We start from the raw sequence: 21,127 nt of genomic DNA, 5'->3' as shown, positions 1-21,127 counted from the left end.
TACTGATAGGGATCTTTTTTGTTACAAAGTTATACCCTTTGGCCTGAAAAATATGAAAGAATAATGTCCTACAAGCCAATCACATATGGGATGCGATCAGATATTTTTTATCATTTTATCTTTCAAACTCATATAATTAATATTATTATTTAATAAAATAGATATTTTTAATTCATTATATACTGTATCTTATTATTATTTTTAAGATTATAATGAATCTCATAGGTCTGGAGAATGGTTTGAGGGTCATAATGAGATCACGTCAGTGAGATCTAAATCTTTGATAGCCATGACCTAAAATATTTTCAGTCATTGATTCATTGAGTCAGAGATCAGTGATACTGGTGAGACTGACACGTCCTATTTATGCTCAGAGATTAGGGTGGTTGATCTCACAACCACTTGTGTGGTGACACTAATGCAAGGATGTAAGTGCTCATTAGAGAATGAGTTCACTGAATAGACCTGTGAGAGAATATCTTATGGAGTCTTATTTATATGTCAGCTGATGATTCTCTAGTGAAAGTTGTGTATGTGATCTTTTGATCTGAGATCACCATGGTATCTTGTGTACATAAATCCATATTTTAGTTCACTTTCTAATTTGATTCTCTGATCTTTATGTAGGATATTTTAGATATGGTGAAGTATGCATGGAGGTTGTGAGTGATCAATAAGAGATCAATCACTCCTAATAAAAAGAGCGAACATCCTATGTAATCTCATAGGTCAATAATTCTGAAAGTCTTTGGCCAAAGCAGGATAAAAATTAGAAAAAAAATTTTAATATATCATCAATTGAATTATCATCTTTTGATTATGATATATATAGATAAGTAATTAGATTTGATATAATTTCATGTTCACAGCTCATCTGAGATGTTGTTTGACTGAAAGATTGAATTAAATGGTAACTTGCCATTGAAAGGTATTTTGATAATTTTTTTATCAAAATTTTAAATCTTTTGGATAGTCATGACACATTGTTAGATATCAATCTTGACTTATTAACTCATCAAAATTAAAAAAATTTAATTCAAAAATTAATTAGAAAGAATCCTAGTTGATTGGGATTGTTGAGCTGACCTAATTTGATCGAATTAGGATTACGTCAAGAGTCTGTGTCTACTTCTGGCTAGAATTGAAATCTAATAGGTCACACACTTTGAGATTTAATTTTGATCTAATTTAATTAAGATTTAATATAAATTTTAGAGATTAATTTGATATACTAGCACATTATGTTAACCCAAATTCCTAATTTGATTAAGTTCAAAGTGTTTGAGCTAAACTAGACTAGTTGCCTTTGACCTAATGGGATTAGATCCATTTTAATTTGATTCTTATCCAACTTAGAAGTGTTTCAAGTATAGAAGGAGTCCTCTACACCCACTAGGTCTCATGCCCAAAAATAATTGCCGCCTCCCCCCCTAATTATGTTGAGAAGTGGAAGAGTCCTTCATGAACTCTTATCCATCTCCTTATTTTTATCCAGATTTCTATTTATTACATGCTGATTTTTTATGATGGATTTATGGGGCATAGAAGAGGAGTCCTTCTATGTGAAGGCTCTTCTGTGTCAAAATAAAGATACTGAGAATTTATTCTCCATGTGAAGAATTGGAGTACTAAGAGTTGGCACCCTTTGGTCCATCTTCACGTCCCCTCTTAGCCTATTTATATGGGGCATCCCATATGGGCTAAGTGCTGGATTTTTTTGGATGAAAATCAAAGCTAATTGGCATGTGATATGGGGAAAAAATTTTGAAAAAAATCTAAGAAAAAGGTAAAGAAAAAATTGAGAGGAAAAGTTGGAAGAAGGGTGGTGAGAAAATTAGCAAGTGTTGCTAGTTTGTCCTAGGATTTGATTTTTTCATATGTTGGAGTACAAAATCAAATCCTAAATTATGAGATTTCTAGAGAGAGTTCTCTTAGAATAATTTTAGTGGTAAAATCAAAGGTAACTGGGTATTGGTGTGATCATTCTTCGAGTTTGAATCTGACAGTATTCTTGTGAAGAAAGTCTACGACAGCGCACCGATTAGGAAGGACCTTGGCCAACATAAGTGTGGATCACCATTGGAAGACTTCTATTTTAGAGTCTCATGGAGATTACCTACTTACCATATTGCTTATTGTTTTGTTCAACATCTACAAGGTGATTCTAGAGTTTGGGTTTTGGTTCGATAGTTTTAATTATTAAAGCTTTCGATATGAATATTTTAAAATTTTTAAAATTTATTTTTTACTGTGTGTCTAGAATTCAATAGTGGTATTAGAGCTACCCTTGTTAGATTTGATCAAACAAGTACAAAGTTGTAATATAAAATTATTCTAGTTCATATCTTGCCAAAAATGTTGCATCGATTTCTAACATCGATCTTAAAATCAAAAATTATTTTTGACTTTATTTGAACCATGGATTTAAATTTTAGTTATTAAAATTATAAATTTATGATAATATAAAATTTATTAATTCATGGTTGTTTGATGCTTGAATCGATTTTTGATTCAGGGTGTAAAGCATGCCTAATTCGAATAGGGTTTGTTTCAATTTTGACTAGTTATATGTTAAGTCATTTTGTGCACCCTTATATAATTATCATAATCATTTTTGGTATGTCAATATGATTGTTATTATAATTTGTAAAAGTATGCCGAATTGCATAATTTGTATATTATATTTTATGTAGTAAAAGTTAGGATGTGTCGAGACTAGTTAAAAGACCCTCCATAAAATTATAATAAGTTGTAATATCGAGTTTCACTTTTAAATCAAATATCGAATTTATTTGATCAATTAGTATTTAGGTAAGTGTTAAATGTGATTTTCTAATTAGGTCTGTATGCTGGTCTGACCAACTTTATTGGTGTCTAAGAAAAGCTATGGAGAGCCTCCCACATACTGACTTGGCCAATTTGATCTTATTGAGTTTTGGACTTAGATTGAATAGTGATGTAGACACTACTAGGGCCTTCCTTCAAGCTTGGTCAATAGAGTATGTCAAGATCTTAGTGAGCTTGTTGTGCTATCCAAAAGACTTACTATAAAAATTAATATAATGTTGATTACATACATATTGATGCTTATGGCATATTTGAATAGTGTTGCTTTGTTGTGCTATCCACAAGGACAGTATTGTTTAAGTATGATCATACGGGATTGAAGGATTAACTTAACTAGAATACTGTAGTTTGTTGTGCTATTCACAAGACTAAGTGATTTAGAGGCAAGAGAGAAAAATATTGAGAATCATATAAAATATAATTGATAAAGAGTTACCTACTCTTGAACTCATGAATGCTTGTTGTACTATCCATAAGGTATTTATGAGGAATAGGGATCTTAACCCCATTTAGAAACATAAGGATGTTTCTCATTTTTCATACTTGAGGACTATAAAATTTGTTAAAATAGTGAGAGACACAATTAGACAAAAGTCCTAATCTAGTTGTGCATGTTATCGTGAGTTGTCTGCTTATATTGTATTCTTGTTATTATAGATTAATTACATACATGGCATCCTCACTGTCACTACGAGGCATATTGGATGCTAACAAATTAATCGGACCAAACTATGTGAGCTGATTGAGAAATTTGAGAATAGTTCTCACTCAAGAGAAAGTCTCCTACATACTAGACTCACCTGTACCCGATACAATCTAAGAAGTTGCATCTAGGGAGGAAAGGTCCATATATAAAATATGGAAGGATAACAGTGTAACTATTAAATACGTCATACTTGCCTCGATGAGCAATGAGCTTCAGAGGTAATATGAGGACATGAATGTTCCTTCTATACTCCTTAATCTTAAGGAGTTATATGGAGAATAAAGTCGAACTGCTAGATATGAGATATCTAAGTAGTTGTTCTATGCTCGAATGACTGAAGGCACGTCTGTGCAAACTTATGTCCTAAAGATGATTGATTTGATCACTCATCTGGAATAGTTGGATTTTGCTATGGGTGGTGAACTTAGCTAGGATTTGATCCTGCAGTCTCTCTCTGATTTTTTTTTTCAGTTTGTCATTAATTACCATATGAACAAACTGAATATCAACCTACTTGAGCTACTGAACATGTTGAAAATAGCAGAGAGCCATTTCAAAGGTGAAAAGGTTCCAATTCTTGTTGTCGATAAGATCAACAAGAAGAAAGGCAAGAAGGATTTCAAGAAAAAGTTAAACTCTAAGGCTAGCATCTTCAACAAGAAGATAAAGAAGATCTATGCCAAAGGTACTTGCTATCACTGTGGCAAGGATGGGCATTGAAAGAAAAATTATAAGGAATACCTTGCAATTGTGAAACAAACAAATGTTGCTAAAGGTTTGTATATGATACAAACTAACTTATCATTAAGTACTTTAATTTCAGATTCTTAGATATTAGATACCATCTGTGGCTCACATCTTTGCAAATCATTGCAGGGTCTGTAGAAAATAAAGAGTCTGAATAAATGTGACTTCAAGCTATTCGACACTAGTAGAGAGTCCATTCGGCCAAAGTCGTAGGAACCAAGATTTCAAAGTTGCCTTTGGCCAAAGTTTTGAAACTAAAGATCTATTATTATATTCCTAAAATTGTTAGAAATATTATTTCTATACCCTTGTTATTAGAACAAGACTTTGAAATAAAAGCTAAGAACAATGGTTATTCTATCTATTTTTTTAATAAATTTTATAAAAATACTTATATTGATAATGGTCTTCTATTTCTATCACTTAATGATAATGTACTTTATATTGATAATATGAAGAAAAAAAAGAGAGAGGATGTAAATATCACATACCTCTAGCACTGCCGACTTGATCATATAAATGAGTCAAGAATTAACAAGTTATATAAAGATAAATTTTTTGATCCTTATAATTTTGAATCATATAAAACTTATGAATCTTGTCTTGTGGGTAAAATAACCAAGACTTCATTTACTGAACATGAAGAAAGGACAAGTGACATTTTGAATCTTATACATATTGATGTTTGTGGTCTAATATCGACTCAAGTCAGAGGTGGATACTTCTACTTCATCACATTTATTGATGATATATCTAGGTTTGGATATGTGTATTTAATGAAATATAAATCTGAAGTCTTTGACAAGTTTAAAGAGTGTCAAAGAATGATTGAAAAATAAACTGATAAAAGTATTAAAACTCTTCAATCTGATCGAAGAGGAGAATACTTGACTAGTGAGTTCCTTGATCATTTAAAATAAATTGGTATACTCTCTCAGTGGATACCTCCTTACACTCCATAATTAAATGGTATTGTAGAAAGGAGAAATCGCACCTTATTAGATATGGTGCGATCCATGATGTATTTCATGGATCTTTCGATCTTCTTTTGGGCATATACTCTTGAGGCCGCAGCGTATGTTTTGAACAAAGTGCCATCCAAGTCTGTCTCTAGCACTCCATATGAGATATGAAAAGAAAAGAGATCCAATCTTAAATATCTTAAAATTTGAGGTTGCCTTGCTTATGTGAAAAATATTGATAGACATAAGCTTAGTGCTAGATCAAAAAAATACAGATTTGTGAGTTATCCCAAAAGGAGTATAGGATACTACTTCTATCACCCTACTTAATAAAAGGTGTTTGTTGGTAGGCATGCCATTTTGCTTGAAAAAAAATTCATCCAAGAAGGGGGCAGTGGGAGGTCTGTTGAACTTGAAGAAGTTTAAAACCTACAATCTATCCAGAATTCACAAACAGATTCTCAACTAGATATGCCTATTGTTGAGGCACAACCACTACACATACCTCTTCTTCGAAGGTCAAGTAGAGTGCGTAATATACCACTCAGATATGGATTTATCATTGAGAATGCAACACATCCTATATCATTGAGAATGATGATCCCACGACCTATTCGAAAGCAGTCATGAGCAGTAACTCTGACAAATAGTTCAATGCCATGAAATCTGAAATGGACTCCATATATACCAACCAAATTTAGATTTTGATTGATGCACCTGAGGGTGTGACCCCAATAGGCTGCAAATGGATCTTCAAGAAGAAGATTGGAGTAGATGGCCAGATAGAAACCTATAAGGTCAGGCTGGTGGTAAAAGATTTCAGACAAAAATAAGGTATTGATTATGAAGAAATCTTTTCGCCTGTAGCCATACTCAAGTCTATTCGGATTATGCTTGCTATTGCTGCATACCATGACTGTGAGATCTAGCAGATAGATGTCAAGACTGCCTTCTTCAATGAAAATCTTGAGAAAGAAGTTTATATGACTCAACCAGAGAAATTTATTTCTAGTGGGAGAGCAAATCAAGTATGCAGGCTGAATAGATCCATTTATGGATTAAAACGAGCATCAAAGAGTTAGAACATTTATTTTGATGACACAGTCAAATCATTTAGCTTTATCAAAAATATAGATAAACTTTGTGTATACAAAAAGACTAGTGAAAATGCTATTATCTTCTTGGTCTTGTATGAGGATGACATACTGCTCATTGAGAATGATATCCCTATGTCGCAATCGATCAAGACATGGCTATCATAAAAGTTTTTCATGAAATACTTGGGTAAAGCGTCTTATATACTTGGTATAAAAATTTATAGGGATAGATCAAAGAGGATACATAGCTTGTCCCAGTCTATATAGACCTTGTGTTGAAGAGGTTCAATATGAAGAGAAGTAAAAGAGGTTACTTGCCCATGGGTCATGGCATACAACTCTCTAAGAAGATATCTCCTAAGACATCTGAAGAGAGAAATAGAATGAGTTCTATTCCTTATGCTCTGGCTGTAGGATCAATAATGTATGTTATGCTGTGTATCAGGCCTAATATGGCTTATGCCTTAGGTATTATAAGTAGATTTCAGGCTGATGCCAGGAAGGATTATTGAAAAATTGTGAAAAATATACTCAAGTACTTGAGAAGAAGGTTATACTGATTCTAGTTTTCAATCTGATTCGGATGATAGTAAATCTATATCTGGATATGTGTTCACCCTATGTGGTCGAGTAGTAAGTTGGAAGAGTTTCAAACAGCAAACTATTATTGACTCAATCACTGAAGCTGAGTACATTGCTGCTAGTGAGGCTGCTAAAGAGGTCATCTGGATGAAGAAGTTCATCTCAGAATTGGGTGTGGTTCTAGGGATTCTCAGTGCCCCTTTATTGTGACAATACTGGGATAGTTGCTCAAGCCAAGGAATTGAGGTCTCATCATAAATCTAAGCACATCTTAAGATGGTTCCACCTCATTCGGGAGATAATCGAAAGACGTGATGTGATCATAGAGCGAGTTGATATTAAGAACAATATAACGGACTCATTCACTAAGGTCTTGTCATTGCAGCAATTTGACCCCCACCTTGATTGTATGGGCATCAAGTATAAAGGTGATTGGCTTTAGTGCAAAAGGAGATTGAAAGAATAATGCCCTATAAGCCCATCGCATATGGGATGCAATCGGATGTTTTCTGTAATTTTATCTTCCAAACTCATATAATTGACATTGTTATTTAATAAAATAGATATTTTTGATTCATTATATGCTTCATCTTATTATTATTTTTAAGATTATAATGAACTCTATAGGTTTGGACAATGATTTTAGGGCTGTGATGAGATTACATCAGTGAGACCTAAATCTTTGATAATCATGACCTAAAATATTCTCAATCATTAGTTCATTGAGTCAGAGATCAATGATATCGATAAGACTGGTATATTCTATGTATGCTCAGAGATAAGGATGGTTGATCTCACAATCACTTATGTGATGACACTAATACAAAGATGTAAGTGTTCATTAGAGAATGAGTTCATTGAATAGACCTGCGAGAGAATATCTGATGGAGTCTTATTTATATATCAGCTGATGATTCTCTATAAGTGATCCTTTGACCTAAGATCACTATGGTACCTTGTGTACATGAATCTATATTTTGGTTCACTTCCTAACTTGATTCTCTAATCTTTGTGTGAGGTGTTCTGAATGTGATGAAGTATACATGAAAGTTGTGAGTGATCAATAAGAGATTACTCACTCCAAATAAGGGGAGCAAACATCCTATGTGATCTCATAGATTGATGATTCTGAAAGTCTTTGACCAAAGTAAGATGAAAATTAAAAAGAAGTTTCTAATATATCATCAACTGAATCATCACCTTTTGATCGAGATATATATAAATAAGCAATTGAGTTTGACATGATTCTATGCCCCAACTTACCTGGGATGCTGTTTGACTGAAGGATTGAATTATACGATAACTTGTCACTGAAAGATATTTTGATAATTTTTCATCAAAATTTTAAATCTTCTGGATAGTCATGACATATTGTTAAATGTTAATCTTGACTTGTGAACTCATCAAAATTAAAAAAATTTAATTCAAAAATTAATTAGAAAGAGTCCTAGTTGATTGAGACTCTTGAGCTGACCTAATCTAATCAGATTAAGGTTACGTCAAGAGTCTGTGTCCACTACCAACTAGATTTGGAACCCAATGGGTCACACACTTTGAGATTTAGTCTTGATCTAATTTAATTAGGATTTAATATAAATCTTAGGAGTTAATTTTATATGCTAGCACATTGTGTTAGCCCAAGTTCTTAATTTGGTTAAGTTCAAAGTGTTTGAGCTAAACTAGACCAATTGCCTTTGATCTAATAGGATTGGGTCTATTTTAATTTAATTCTTATCCAATTTGAAAGTATTTCAAGTGTGGAAGAAGTCCTTTGTGCCCACTAGGTCTCACACCCAAAAATAATTGCTGCCCCCCCTTAATTGGGTTGAGAAGTGGAAGAGTCCTTCTTCATGAAGACTCTTATCCATCTCCTCATTTTTATCCAGATTCCTATTTATTACATGCTAATTTTTTATTATAGATTTATGAGTGTAGAAGAGGAGGGGTCCTTTTGTGTGAAGGCTCTTCTATGCCAAAATAAAGACACAGAGAATTTATTCTCTGCGTGAAGAATTGGAGCACCAAGAGTTGGTGCCCCTCGATCTATCTTCACATCCCCTCTTAGCCTATTTATATGGGGCATCCCATATGGGCTAAGTGCTGAATTTTTTTGGATAAAAATCATAGCTAATTGGCATGTGATAAGGGAGAAAAATTTTGAAAAAAAATTGAGAAAAAATAAAGAAAAAATTGGGAGAAAAAATTATAAGAAGGGTGGTGAGAAAATTAATAAGTGTTGCTAGTTTGTCCTAGGATTTGATTTTTTCATATGTTGGAGAACAAAATCAAATCTTAGGTTATGAAAGTTCTAGAGAGAGTTCTCTTGACATAATTTTGGTGGCAAAATCGAAGATAACTGGATATTGGTGTGATTGTTCTTTGAGTTCGAAGCCAGTAATATTCTTATAAAGAAAAGACTGTGGTAGCGCACCGATTAGAAAAGATCTTGGCCAACTTTCATATGGATCACCATTAGAGGACTTCTATTTTAGAGTCTCATGGAGATCACCTACTTACCATACTACTCATTGGAGAAAATATAAAATTCTATCTGTTTGCATGCTTGTTTTTGTTTTGTTCGACATCTATAAGGTGATTCTAGGGTTTAGATTTTGGTTCGACAATTTTAATTATTAAAGCTTTCGATATGTATGTTTTTAAATTTTTAAAATTCACTTTCCACTGTGTTTGGAACCCAACAAAATATAGGTGCAACTTATCAGCACCTCGTGAGTAAAGTCTTCAAAGATCAAATCGAGAAGAACATGAAAATATATGTGGATAATATGCTTGTCAAAAGTAAGTCCATAAGGACCCACATTGAAGATCTCAAAGAAGTCTTTGCCACCCTTCAAAGGTAACAAATAAAGCTGAACCCTACAAAGTATGCCTTTGGGGTAACTTTAGGCAAGTTCTTTGGTTTCATGATCTCCAACCAAGGAATCGAGGCCAATCTGAAGAAAATCAGGGCCGTCCAAGAGATGACCCCTTTGAGAATGATCAAGGAGGTGCAGCGTCTTACAGAAAGAATCATCACCTTGAACCGATTTGTTTCAAGGTCGGTTGAGTGATGCTCATCCTTCTTTCAAACTCTGAGGTACTCAAAAAACTTTCAATGGACTGATGAATGCCAAAAAGACTTCACCAACTTGAAGAATTATCTCAGCTCTATCCCTTTGCTTGGCAAACCTGATCCAGGTGAGGAGTTGTTTTTGTACTTATCTGTTTCTCCTACAATGATCGGTGTAGTACTAGTCCAGGGGTGGGATAGGATCCAAAAGCCAATCTATTACATCAGTTGGACCTTAAGAGATGCAGAGACCCGATACTTGCAGCTCGAAAAGTTGGCCTACTCCCTCTTTATTGCTGCTCGAAAGCTCCAACCATACTTTCAAGCTCACTCAACCATTCTCCTGACAGACCGACCACTAAAAGGCATCCTTCATTGGTCGGATACATCTAGATGAATTGCCAAATGGGCGATAGAGCTTTCTGAATTTGATATCCAGTACCATCCATGGTTGTCAATCAAGGCCCAGATTTTGGCCGACTTCGTGGCAGAATGCACCATTCTGGATGAGCCAAAAGAACCCAAGGAGATTGAATCCCAGAAATCAACTCTCAAGGATTCACCTGAGGTCAGTTCAGATGTGTGGGAGCTGTATATGGATGGGTCGTCCAACTCTATGGGGTCAGGAGCAGGACTGATCCTCTCGAGCCCAGATGGGATTATTGCCGAGTATGCCATTCATTTCGAGTTTCTCGCAATGAATAATGAGGCAGAATATGAAGCTTTAGTGGCTGACCTCAGGATCACCAAGGAGTTGGGGATACCAGATCTGAAGGCTCATGCGACTCCCAACTAATCGTTGGACACATCTAGGGCCATTATGAGACCTATGGGGAGAATATGGTAAAATACCTCCATAAGATCAAGGATATGGTGTTAGAGTTTAGAAACTTCAAAATTCAATAAATACCTAGATCGAAGAACTCTCATGTCGATCTATTATCAAACTGACAATGTCGGCCCCATCTGAATTGTCGTGAAGAGCCTTCTTCAAGACACTGAGCAAATCATGCATGGAGGAGCTGACAGTGGTAATGCAGGTGGACGAATAGCCCTGGTGGATGAACTCCCTAATCAGTTATCTCAAAGATGGGACTTTACCAGCAAACCAAAAGGAAGCTCAAAAAATAAGATACCAGTCGCCCCAATATCTTCTTCATGAGGGAAAGCTATACAAAAGATCATTTTCTCTGCCACTCCTCAAATGTCTGTGACCAACTGAAGCTGAATACATCTTGAGGGAGGTACATGAAGGTGCATGCGAAAACCATGTCAGAAAGCAGATGTTGGCCTACAAACTCCTTCGACAAGGCTATTATTGGCTAACTAGGCAATAGGATGCCTAGGACTTAGTCGTGCAGTGCGATCAATGTCAATAGCAGTCAAATATACAGCACCTGCCTGTTGCACCAATCACTCCCATATATGCACCCTGGCCATTCGCACAGTGGGAGATGGACATCCTCGGCTCCTTTCTCCCGACATCAGATCAGTAAAAATTTTTACTTATTGCCATAGACTACTTCACCAAGTGGGTGGAAGCAGAATCATTGGCCCATATTACTGAAGCAAAAGTGGTAGACTTTATCTTAAAGTACATTATTTATCGGTTCGGACTTCTTTGAGTATTAATAATCGGCAATGGACATCAATTCATCAGGTCTAGACTAGAACGACTGTGTGAGGAGCATGAAATTTCACATCACCTCAGCTCTATAGCTCATCCTCAGACAAATAGAGAGGTGGAGGTAACAAATTGAACCATCCTATAGGGCTTGAAGCAGAGATTGGACAGAGCAAAAGGAGCATGAGTCGAGGAGCTTTTCCATGTGTTACAGGCATATTGAACAACGTCGAGGGTTCCAATGGAGGAAACCCCCTTCAGCCTTACCTTTGAAGTCAAAACGGTGGTCCCTATTGAAGTCAGAATCCCATCAGCATGAGTCAAAAATTATGATAAGCAAACCAATGCTGAAAGGCTATGTGGGGATCTGGATTTGCTAGAGGAAGCCCAAAAAAGATCTCGCATCAGAATGGCTACCTATCAGCACTGAGTGGCCCAATATTATAACTCTAGAATTAGGAAGAAGTACTCCAGGGTCGGAGACCTGATTCTATGTAGAGCAGAAGTTTTCCAACCTGACAAGCGAGGTAAGCCAGCACCAAAATGGGAAGGCCCCTATCAGGTGGACAAAATTGTCAAGCCAAGAACCTATCGCTTGAAGCAATTGGATGGAGCCCTACTTCTCCGACCATGAAACTCTGAGAATCTCTGGATGTATTATCAGTGATGTACCATACCATCTCCTTCAATAAAGAATTTTTATTTCTTCAAGTCATTTTCTTGTCTGCTTGTCGACTCGCAGCCTGCAGAATAAGGCTTTTGATCAGCTCAACATAAAAGGAGCCTTTGATTGGCTTTTAGACAACATGGCCTTTGATCAGCCCATAAAAAGAGCCTTTGATTGGCTTTTAGATAACACGACCTTTAATCGGCCCAACATAGAAGGAATCTTTGATCAACTTTTAGACAACACGACCTTTGATCGATCTGATCTTTGATTGGCCCAATATAGGAGTCTTTGATCAGCTTTTAGACAATATGGCCTTTGATCGGCCCATAGAAGGAGCCTTTGATCGGTCCATAGAAGGAGCCTTTGATCGTCTTTTAGACAACACGACCTTTGATCAATCCATAGAAGGAGCTTTTGATTAGTTTTTAGACAATATGATCTTTGATCGGTCTGACCTTTGATCAGTTCGTAGAAGGAGCCTTTGATCGATTTTTAGATAACACAGTTTTTGATCGATCTGACCTTTGATCGATCTTTAGACAACACGACCTTTGATTATCCTGATCTTTGATCGACCCATAGAAGGAGTCTTTGATCGACTTTTAGACAACACAACCTTTGATCGGTCTGACCTTTGATTGGTCCGTAGAAGGAGCCCTTGATCGACTTTTAGACAATACGGTCTTTAATCAGCTTTAAGACAATATGGACTTTGATCGGCCTAACGTAGAAGGGACCTTTGATCAGTCTTTAGACAATACGGCCTTTGATCAGCCTGACCTTTGATCGGCCCACAGAAGTGGCCTTTGGTCGGCTTGACTTTTGATCGGCCTAGCCTGTAACAAGCTTTAAGTTGAGATGGCCTATGCTCAGCCTAACTAAAGGAGCTTTCTATCAACCTCACATGAGTTGATGATTCCTAATCAGCCAGGAGCACTAATTCCATGAGTACATATATAAAGGCATGCAGCGATAGAATTTAAACTCGCTTTTCGATTGATAATAGAAGTTTCTACAATGATGATGTGCCAAGCATTGCACCAAAAATTGATAAACAAAAATACACAACAAAGGTCAAGTCGACTCTATGCCCATCTGAAGAAAATCTCCCGTAAAGGATCAAAATTTGGGTGCACCGACGCCTCCCCTATGCGAGCATCGTAGCTCCTGAAGCGATGGGAATGCTTATGAGTTTGGCTCGGAGTCTTATCCACTATGACTCACCAACTGTCAGGCTAAGGTCAGAAGGCCCTTTTTCCCATCTTGGCTCTGACGTCATGAGCTTTGGTCTTGGAAGAAACCACAGTTCCAAAGCTCGAGGGAAAACTTTCACCCCCTCCTAGGTGAGATTCCCACATTCTTCCATCGGATGATGCAGACTACCCACCACTTCCACCATGGGAGAGGTGAAAGAGGCAAGCTGATCATCCAAATGGAGGAGGCGATAGTGAAAGAGGCACTCTCATGCCCAGCGATCAGCGGCAACCATCGCCCTTGTTCCGTCCCAAAATGGGAGCCCGACCCAGTCGGAAGCCAGGTGGGGCTCCAGTAGCAGTAGATAGAGACAGCATCCAAATCATTTTAGTAGGCTATTGAGGGCCCTGTAGAGGAAGCTCCCATGTAATGAGGACTGCATGCCCCCTTGGGAGCAATCGCACGATCCAGTGGCCATCCTTCTTGGAAGCACATGCTCCGCAGAGACCCCACTGGAGCCTACTACTGAAGCCAATTCCACTTTGATCATGGCACCGAAACAATCCCTGAGGGTTGTAGATCCACACTTCCGTAGAGTGGGATGGTCATTTTCAATACCTCCCACACTAACCTGGAGCTTGCAAGATGACTCCACCCTCTCAAGCGATTGCTGGCGGCCCCGATTGGGAACAAAGGTTCCACCACCCATAGAGAAGCTATTCCACCATACCATGGCGGACAAAACACAAACTTCCATCCTGAAGCAGATAGAAGAAGGAGCTCCCCTATAAAAAGAAGAGCATCCCGTAGCTGCTCCTATTTGATCGTGCCACATGTCGACCAAGGACTAGTCGCAGGCACCACCTCAACTGGCATGCATTTAATTCAGGCATAAAGGATGGTTGCACCACTTCGTTTCTCCTTTGCCAGGATTTCAAGGCCACGAGCATTTAATGTGGGTGCAAAGATGTAGGTACACCCCAAAAGTGATGTGCATGCCTCATGAGGAGACTGGCTCTTCATATTCTCAGATGGTACATGCAAAGCTACTCTCTTCGCCTGACCAAAGCTTAGATTTGGGAGTAGGGGGCATGTGTTAGGAGAATCTCTGACTGAAATAACGATGGAGAGAAGCCAAGGCCTAGCACACTAAGGCCCCTCATCACCCTTGACTTTCCATCAGCCATCTTCTTAACTAACCAGTACTCGACTGCTAAGTAATCGATCGGTACATTGTTGTTCGAATGGCCAAAACTTTGCCATTCGGCTTCTGGCGAACCCCCCCCCTTTGGTCAGCCGACTTGCAAGCTTACTTTTTAGGACCCATGATGAGCCCGGCCTCATCCTCGGATCCTTGCCCTTCTGCTGACCATGGATCTCGCTTGTGGACTAGTGGCCTGAGGCCTAGGTGTTGGTAGAGTGACAAGACATCCAAGATATCTACCATCCAATCTCATCAGATCGTATCAAACCTAGCGCTCAAGAGTCATACCCTAAGAGGTCAGCTACAAGCAATCCTATTTGGTATAAGGTAGGATGGCATCGATCGGATGACTTTTGATCATCCCTATGTTGAATGACCTTTGGCTAGCCCAACTCTTAAGGATGGCCTTCAATGACCTGATTTCTTGTCGGCCCTATTCCAGAGAGGCTTCACAAGGTTATAGGTGGAAGACCTATTACTCGGTCTCTAGCCGGCCCTACAATGGATGGCTTACAACAGATGGCCTTTGATCGATCATGAACAAAAATTTTAACATGAAAAAAGCACGCAAAGAGCATACAGCTAAAATGAACTTGCCTTTCTCATTAAGGATTCACAGTGCAAAAAAAAAGACATGAATAAAGGAATAAAAAAGGCAAGTACAGCATCGAGGATTTATTCTTCATCAGAAGAAGGATCGAACAATTGCTCATTGTTATTGCTAGGCTGGAGATAGTGGAGGTCTAGTTGGGGCATCATCTTCCACAAGTAGGCTTTATAGTCTTTGAAACCCTGGATGAAAGTGAAATCTGTGATGTCAGTGACCCCCTCCCCAAATGCGGCCAAAGTCTGGAACTCCTCAATGCACCGATCCCGCACGACTGTGGGAATCCACAAGGAGTCAGAGGCACAGATGCCCCAAGCTCGTTGCAGTCGCCCCCTCCCAGAGGGAGTCTGGTTGTGCTAGGGGATAGGAGCAGGAGGTGGCATGCCAAAATCGATGGCAGAAGATTGGCCTGGCCCTTTCTTCCTCACCCTTTTGAATGATGCAGCCTCTCTTTTCATCGCGATTCGCTTCTCTTTGACTACCAGTTTCACCTCTCTCTTAGAGGGCATCATCGCGATTGAAGTGATAGAGAGTTGCAAATGCTATAAAGGGATGTGGATGGCAACACCCAAAATTGCCAGTCTCCTTATTTGGGCATCAACCTCACTGTTGGAACCCAATCGTTGGCTTGAAAGGTCTTGATGGTTCACCAAGTGAGAAACGATGCATCCTTCCAATCCTGGAAGTTAATTCAGGGAGATCCTTTGTGAACCCATCCATCGCCACACGAAAGTTATTCATTGATTTCAGAGACCCGCTTGGGTTAATTCCTTCTGAGAAAGCGACAGCCATCATACCCACTTAATACGCCAACTCTTGAAGCATCATTTCCTTGATTAATTGGATAGTCACTTCGTGGGCACCATTGAAGCATCATTTTCCAAAGTACCAAACTATCCGCAATAAGTGTACAAGGTAGCGAGCCTAGCGGAGCTTCGAAGATCGCTCGCCTTGACCGTCCATCGGAGATTCTTCATTGAAGGCTACCCGAGTACAGAGGCTCAACGACTACTAAATGGCGATGTAAGATGAGAAAGGGTACAGTAAAGAGTAACTTCATTTATTCTTAAGTGTCCCAACTATAGGAAAGTCATCGTAGTCGAACAAATGACACCGATAAAGAAACAAAAACTTTGCATCAGAGAACAACTGATCCCTGGCTCAGAAGCTCCGTCAGGCCCCTCTTGAATCTCCCCACCTCCAATGCCAACTTCACACGATGCACAGTGAATGATGGGAGGATCAGCTCCACCCTGACCATCCGCTGGACCTCTTCCCTCGCACCCCTACACTCTCGGAGGTAATCTCCCAAGTTGCTGCCCCACTCGATGGGCTATGAGAAATAGGAGGGTGAGGGCCATCTTTTGAAAGATCGAAAAGATCAAGCCCAAAAAACAGCATTCTGACTTGATTTCGACACCTCATGAAACCGACCTTGAAGCCAAAGTCGAACATGCGATGGATTCTATCATCGGAGTGCCCAAGAGTAGGACTGATGAGCTCCCCTCGTGGGGACCCTCGTCTTGCCAGGTCCCCGCTAACTTGAGTCCCTACCAAAGTAGGTCAATTCCCCCTTGGCGTAGGCTCGGCCATAATTCGCAACTGACTCATACTCGACTCAGATCTGGTTGTGGCTTGAGGCCTTGTCATCGTTGGACAATTCTCCCATGGCACAAATGCAAGCGCCGATATGTCGCTAGGCCCTTCCTAGAAATTGGGCTTTACCTTCCCCTAAGCCCACTCAAAATTCAAGATCCTCACCCTTGAATCATGTAGCTCACTCTAAAGCCACACAATGAGTACTGCCGACTCCCACTTATCCTCTTCGACCACTTGCAATGACTCCAATGTTGAAATCCTTTTCACTGCCCATTAGAGTTGGTGGCTGTATTGAAGCACCTTGGCGGCTGCATCCCATGCCGCCTCTTGGCGACCTCTGATAACCTTTTGCACTCTTTGGTCAGCTTGTTCCTTTCCCTAGCATGAGCTCTATCCCTCAGCCAAATAGCCACCCGACAACACTTGGCCTCTACTGAGACTCCTCAAATGCCTTTCTGATCTTGAAATGCTCACTCTTCCAATCCAAAACCTTTTTTCTCAGCACTTTCACCTTTCTCTCCAGATCATTAATGCGAGTTTTGTTTCGCATAGCAGTAGGGCCAATAAGGGCTCAGCAAAGAGAATGGAAAAGCTATGTTCGTCAATGACTTGTCGGAAAGACTAGATAAGTGCACAGAAAGATATGATTTTAAAAGAAGAAGGCAAAGTCTATTTCATTAATGAAAGTCTTTTTTACATGAAAAATAATAAAAAATAAAATTACAAGGTACCCTAGCTTCCAACCTCTCTTGAAGGGTCTGTCAAGCCCTGAATAGCTTTCGACGGGCCTACGGGTGCCGCAGTTGGAGAGGCAGCTTCTGACGGGCTTATGGATGCCATGGTTGGAGAAGTCGATGTCGGAGTATTGAAAATTATGTTTCAAAGTCAATCGTCAGCCTGTTGATGGTTGTGCTTATCATTGTAATTGTATATGAATTATTGAATTAATAAATATTATTTAATTTTTTCATCACTGTGTACATCTCATTTTGAACTTCTGTTATGTGATGAAGTCCTTAGGACTATTTGATTCAATATAGAAGGATATATTGTTTAGTCCTTAAACCTTAAGTTCATGATCAAATGATATACTATTATTAGAATGATAACTGTATCAAGTATAGGTCATTGTACGCCATGTACGTTGGTTGTCCTCTTAACCAAAGAGTGTGGAGACACTGGTATGGCATGCAAGTGAGATGTAAAAGTACATCTTACTGAATGTGATCAATTGTTGAGCACTCTGCTATCAAGAGTAGCTCACAAAAGATATGGATATAAGTGTCCCTCTAACCTGAGATCACCACGGTGACTTGCAAGCAACTCACTATACTTTGATACCGGACTACCTGAATTTTTAATTCAGTGATGAAAGATTTTTGGACATAGTCAAGTACTTGCAAAGTCGGTGTGTAAGTCGAGATGGAATTGACCCCTCCGAATAAGTAGGAGTTAATGTATCAGTGTGTTTCAATTCAGTAAAACTTTGATCGAAATAATCCATGTGATGGATTTTGAAAATTGAAATACAATGTGGATGATTATATCAGGGTTGGCAGTTAAACCCTAGGTCACCTTGAGCATTTGGATCAAAGGGATGAATTATACGGTAACCATATGCCAATAGGTTCTTGAATGATGCTTTGCAATCTTTCGACCTATTCGGACGTCGAATATCATTTCTAGATAGTCACTTTGATTGGTATAAGAAGATTATTTCTATACTACCGACTTAGATTCAAATCTATGAAGTCACACTCAAAAAAAATTTCTGACTGATCATATGGCTGATCAACGATTAAGAATCATTCTAGGATAAACTAGTCAGTTTGATTGATGATTAACCATATGCAAAAGTTACAATAAATCAATTTGCTAATTATTGATGAATTATGGAAGGATTGATTAGTAATTAGATTACTAATTAATTCAATTTAATTTAACATTGAGATTTGGATCGAATCTAATTGAATTTATTTAATTTGGTTTGATCTGATTAGGTTATGAGATGACCTAATCGCTAAGGATGTTCGATTTTTGATATGATCAGGACTTGAGCTCGATTAATTTTTGATTTAGTTAGGATTTGACCAAAGCTTTTTGCTACCTAATTAGATTAAGTTTAATGATCTAATTGGGTTTAATCTAATTTGGTTGGATTAAGAATCTAATTGGATGAAAAAAATAATTCGAATTTGAATCCCTTGTACCTCCTGTTGGGAATAGTATCTCAAAGCCAATCGTCAGCCTGTTGACGGTTGTGCTCTTTATTGTATTAGTACATAAATTATAAATAAATAAAAATTATTTCAATATTTTTTCATCATAAATTATCATCTTCTAATGAACTCCTGTATTGTGGTGAAGTCCTTAGGACTATTTAGACTCGACAAAGGAGGATTTGTCGTTTAGTCCTTAAACCTGTTCGTGACCAAATGATACATTGTTACCAAGGACAATAATGTTTATCGAGCATAGGTCATTGTGTGCCATATAGGTTGATTGTCCTCTGAACCAAGGAGTGTGGAGACACTGATATGGCATACAGGTGAGATGTAAGGGTACATCTGTACTGAATGTGACCGACTCCGGAGCTATCTCTGCTGTCAAGACTTACTCCGATGGGATATGGGTATAAATGTCTCTCCGACCTGAGATCGCCACGGTGACTTGCAAGCAACTCACTGCACTTAGGCACTGGACTACCTGAATTTCTAATTCAGTGACGGAAGGATGCTAGGTGTAGTCAAGTACTTGACTTGTCGGTGCGTGTGTCAAGATGGGATTGATCACTCCAATTCAGGAGCTGTGTACAGTTATATTTTAATTTAGCAAAACCTTGGCTAGGGTAGTCCTAGTGAGGAGTCACAGGACTGTTTGAGTTGAGCATGATTTGGATGATCTGATCAGGGTTGATAATTTAACCCTGAGTCATCCTAAACACAGGGGTCAAAAGGAAAGAATTATACAGTAACCATATTCACGTAGGTTCTGAGTATTGCGATTGTGACTATTCAACCTATCCAGATATTGGGTACCATTGCTAGATGGTCACTTCGATTAGTACAGGAATTGGTTCCTGTACTACCGGCTTAGGTTCGAACTTGCGGGGTCACACACATTAGAGGTTCCTATCTGATCTGATAGCTGATGAAGAGTCCCAATGTTCATGGACTATGAGTCCTACATATTTGAGACTCTATGATCGAGAATCAAGATTCTCTGATCATGAGTCTCACACATTTTGGGTACCGGGGTCAAGAGTCCCACTGGTATGGGACTCTTCGATCCAGGTTTCATATTGATGGACTTTGGTACCCGATTGCCCATCGGATTTAGACTCAATATTTATGAAAGGTTTAATTAGTAATTTGATCATTAATTAACTTAATTTGATTGAGTAATTATTTTTGGATCAAGTCCAATTGAATTGGATTCAGTTGGGTTTGACCCGATTAGGTTAAGAGTTGACCTAATCGTCGAGATAGTTTGGTCCCTGATTTGATCAGGAGATGGGCTTAGTCAATTTCTAAGTTGATTAGGATTTTATTGAGCCTAATTAAGCCTAATTAAATTGGGTTTAATTTAGTCTAATTGTGTTTAACCTATTTTGATTAGGTTGGTTCAATTAAGATTAAACCACCATTTGAATTTGAATCCCTGCGCCACCACATATCTCTACGCCCATTTGAATTCACAAGAAGAAACTTCTTGTGAATTTTCTCTCACATAAAGCCCTTCCCACGCCCACTCTTGTGCACCAATCTTTGGATAAAATTGATTAGTTAGCCATTCAAATTCAAAGCGTGTTTGAATTTGAATGGATAACTTATCCCGTGCGCCTTCATGTCCTTATCCACTTTAGCACCCTATATCTTACACGAGAAAGAGTTTCTCGTGAAACCTTTCCATGCACAAAGTAGCCTCGCACCTTCTCTTCTCACACCCAAGTGGATAGGGATGAGTTGGTTTGCATTTGAATTCAAATTTAATTTGAATTCAAATGTGTAACCACTTGTCTTTATCCTCTCACGCGGATAAGACACGTTCTACGTTGTTTTAAAAAGAGTAGAAAGATGGGACATGCGTAGAATTTTTTGGAGAGAAAGCCTGGGGCATGAGAAAGCCTTGTGCATGAGGTGAAAGTCCAAAACCTTCCGAGAGAAAAAGAAAGAAAAGAAAGAAAATTGGGCATAGGATTTTCAGTGAGTTCCCTAG

The sequence above is a fragment of the Elaeis guineensis genome, chromosome 12 (genome assembly GCF_000442705.2).
Source record: "Elaeis guineensis isolate ETL-2024a chromosome 12, EG11, whole genome shotgun sequence".
Lineage (NCBI taxonomy): Eukaryota > Viridiplantae > Streptophyta > Magnoliopsida > Arecales > Arecaceae > Elaeis > Elaeis guineensis.
Note: the sequence above shows the minus strand (reverse complement) of the source record.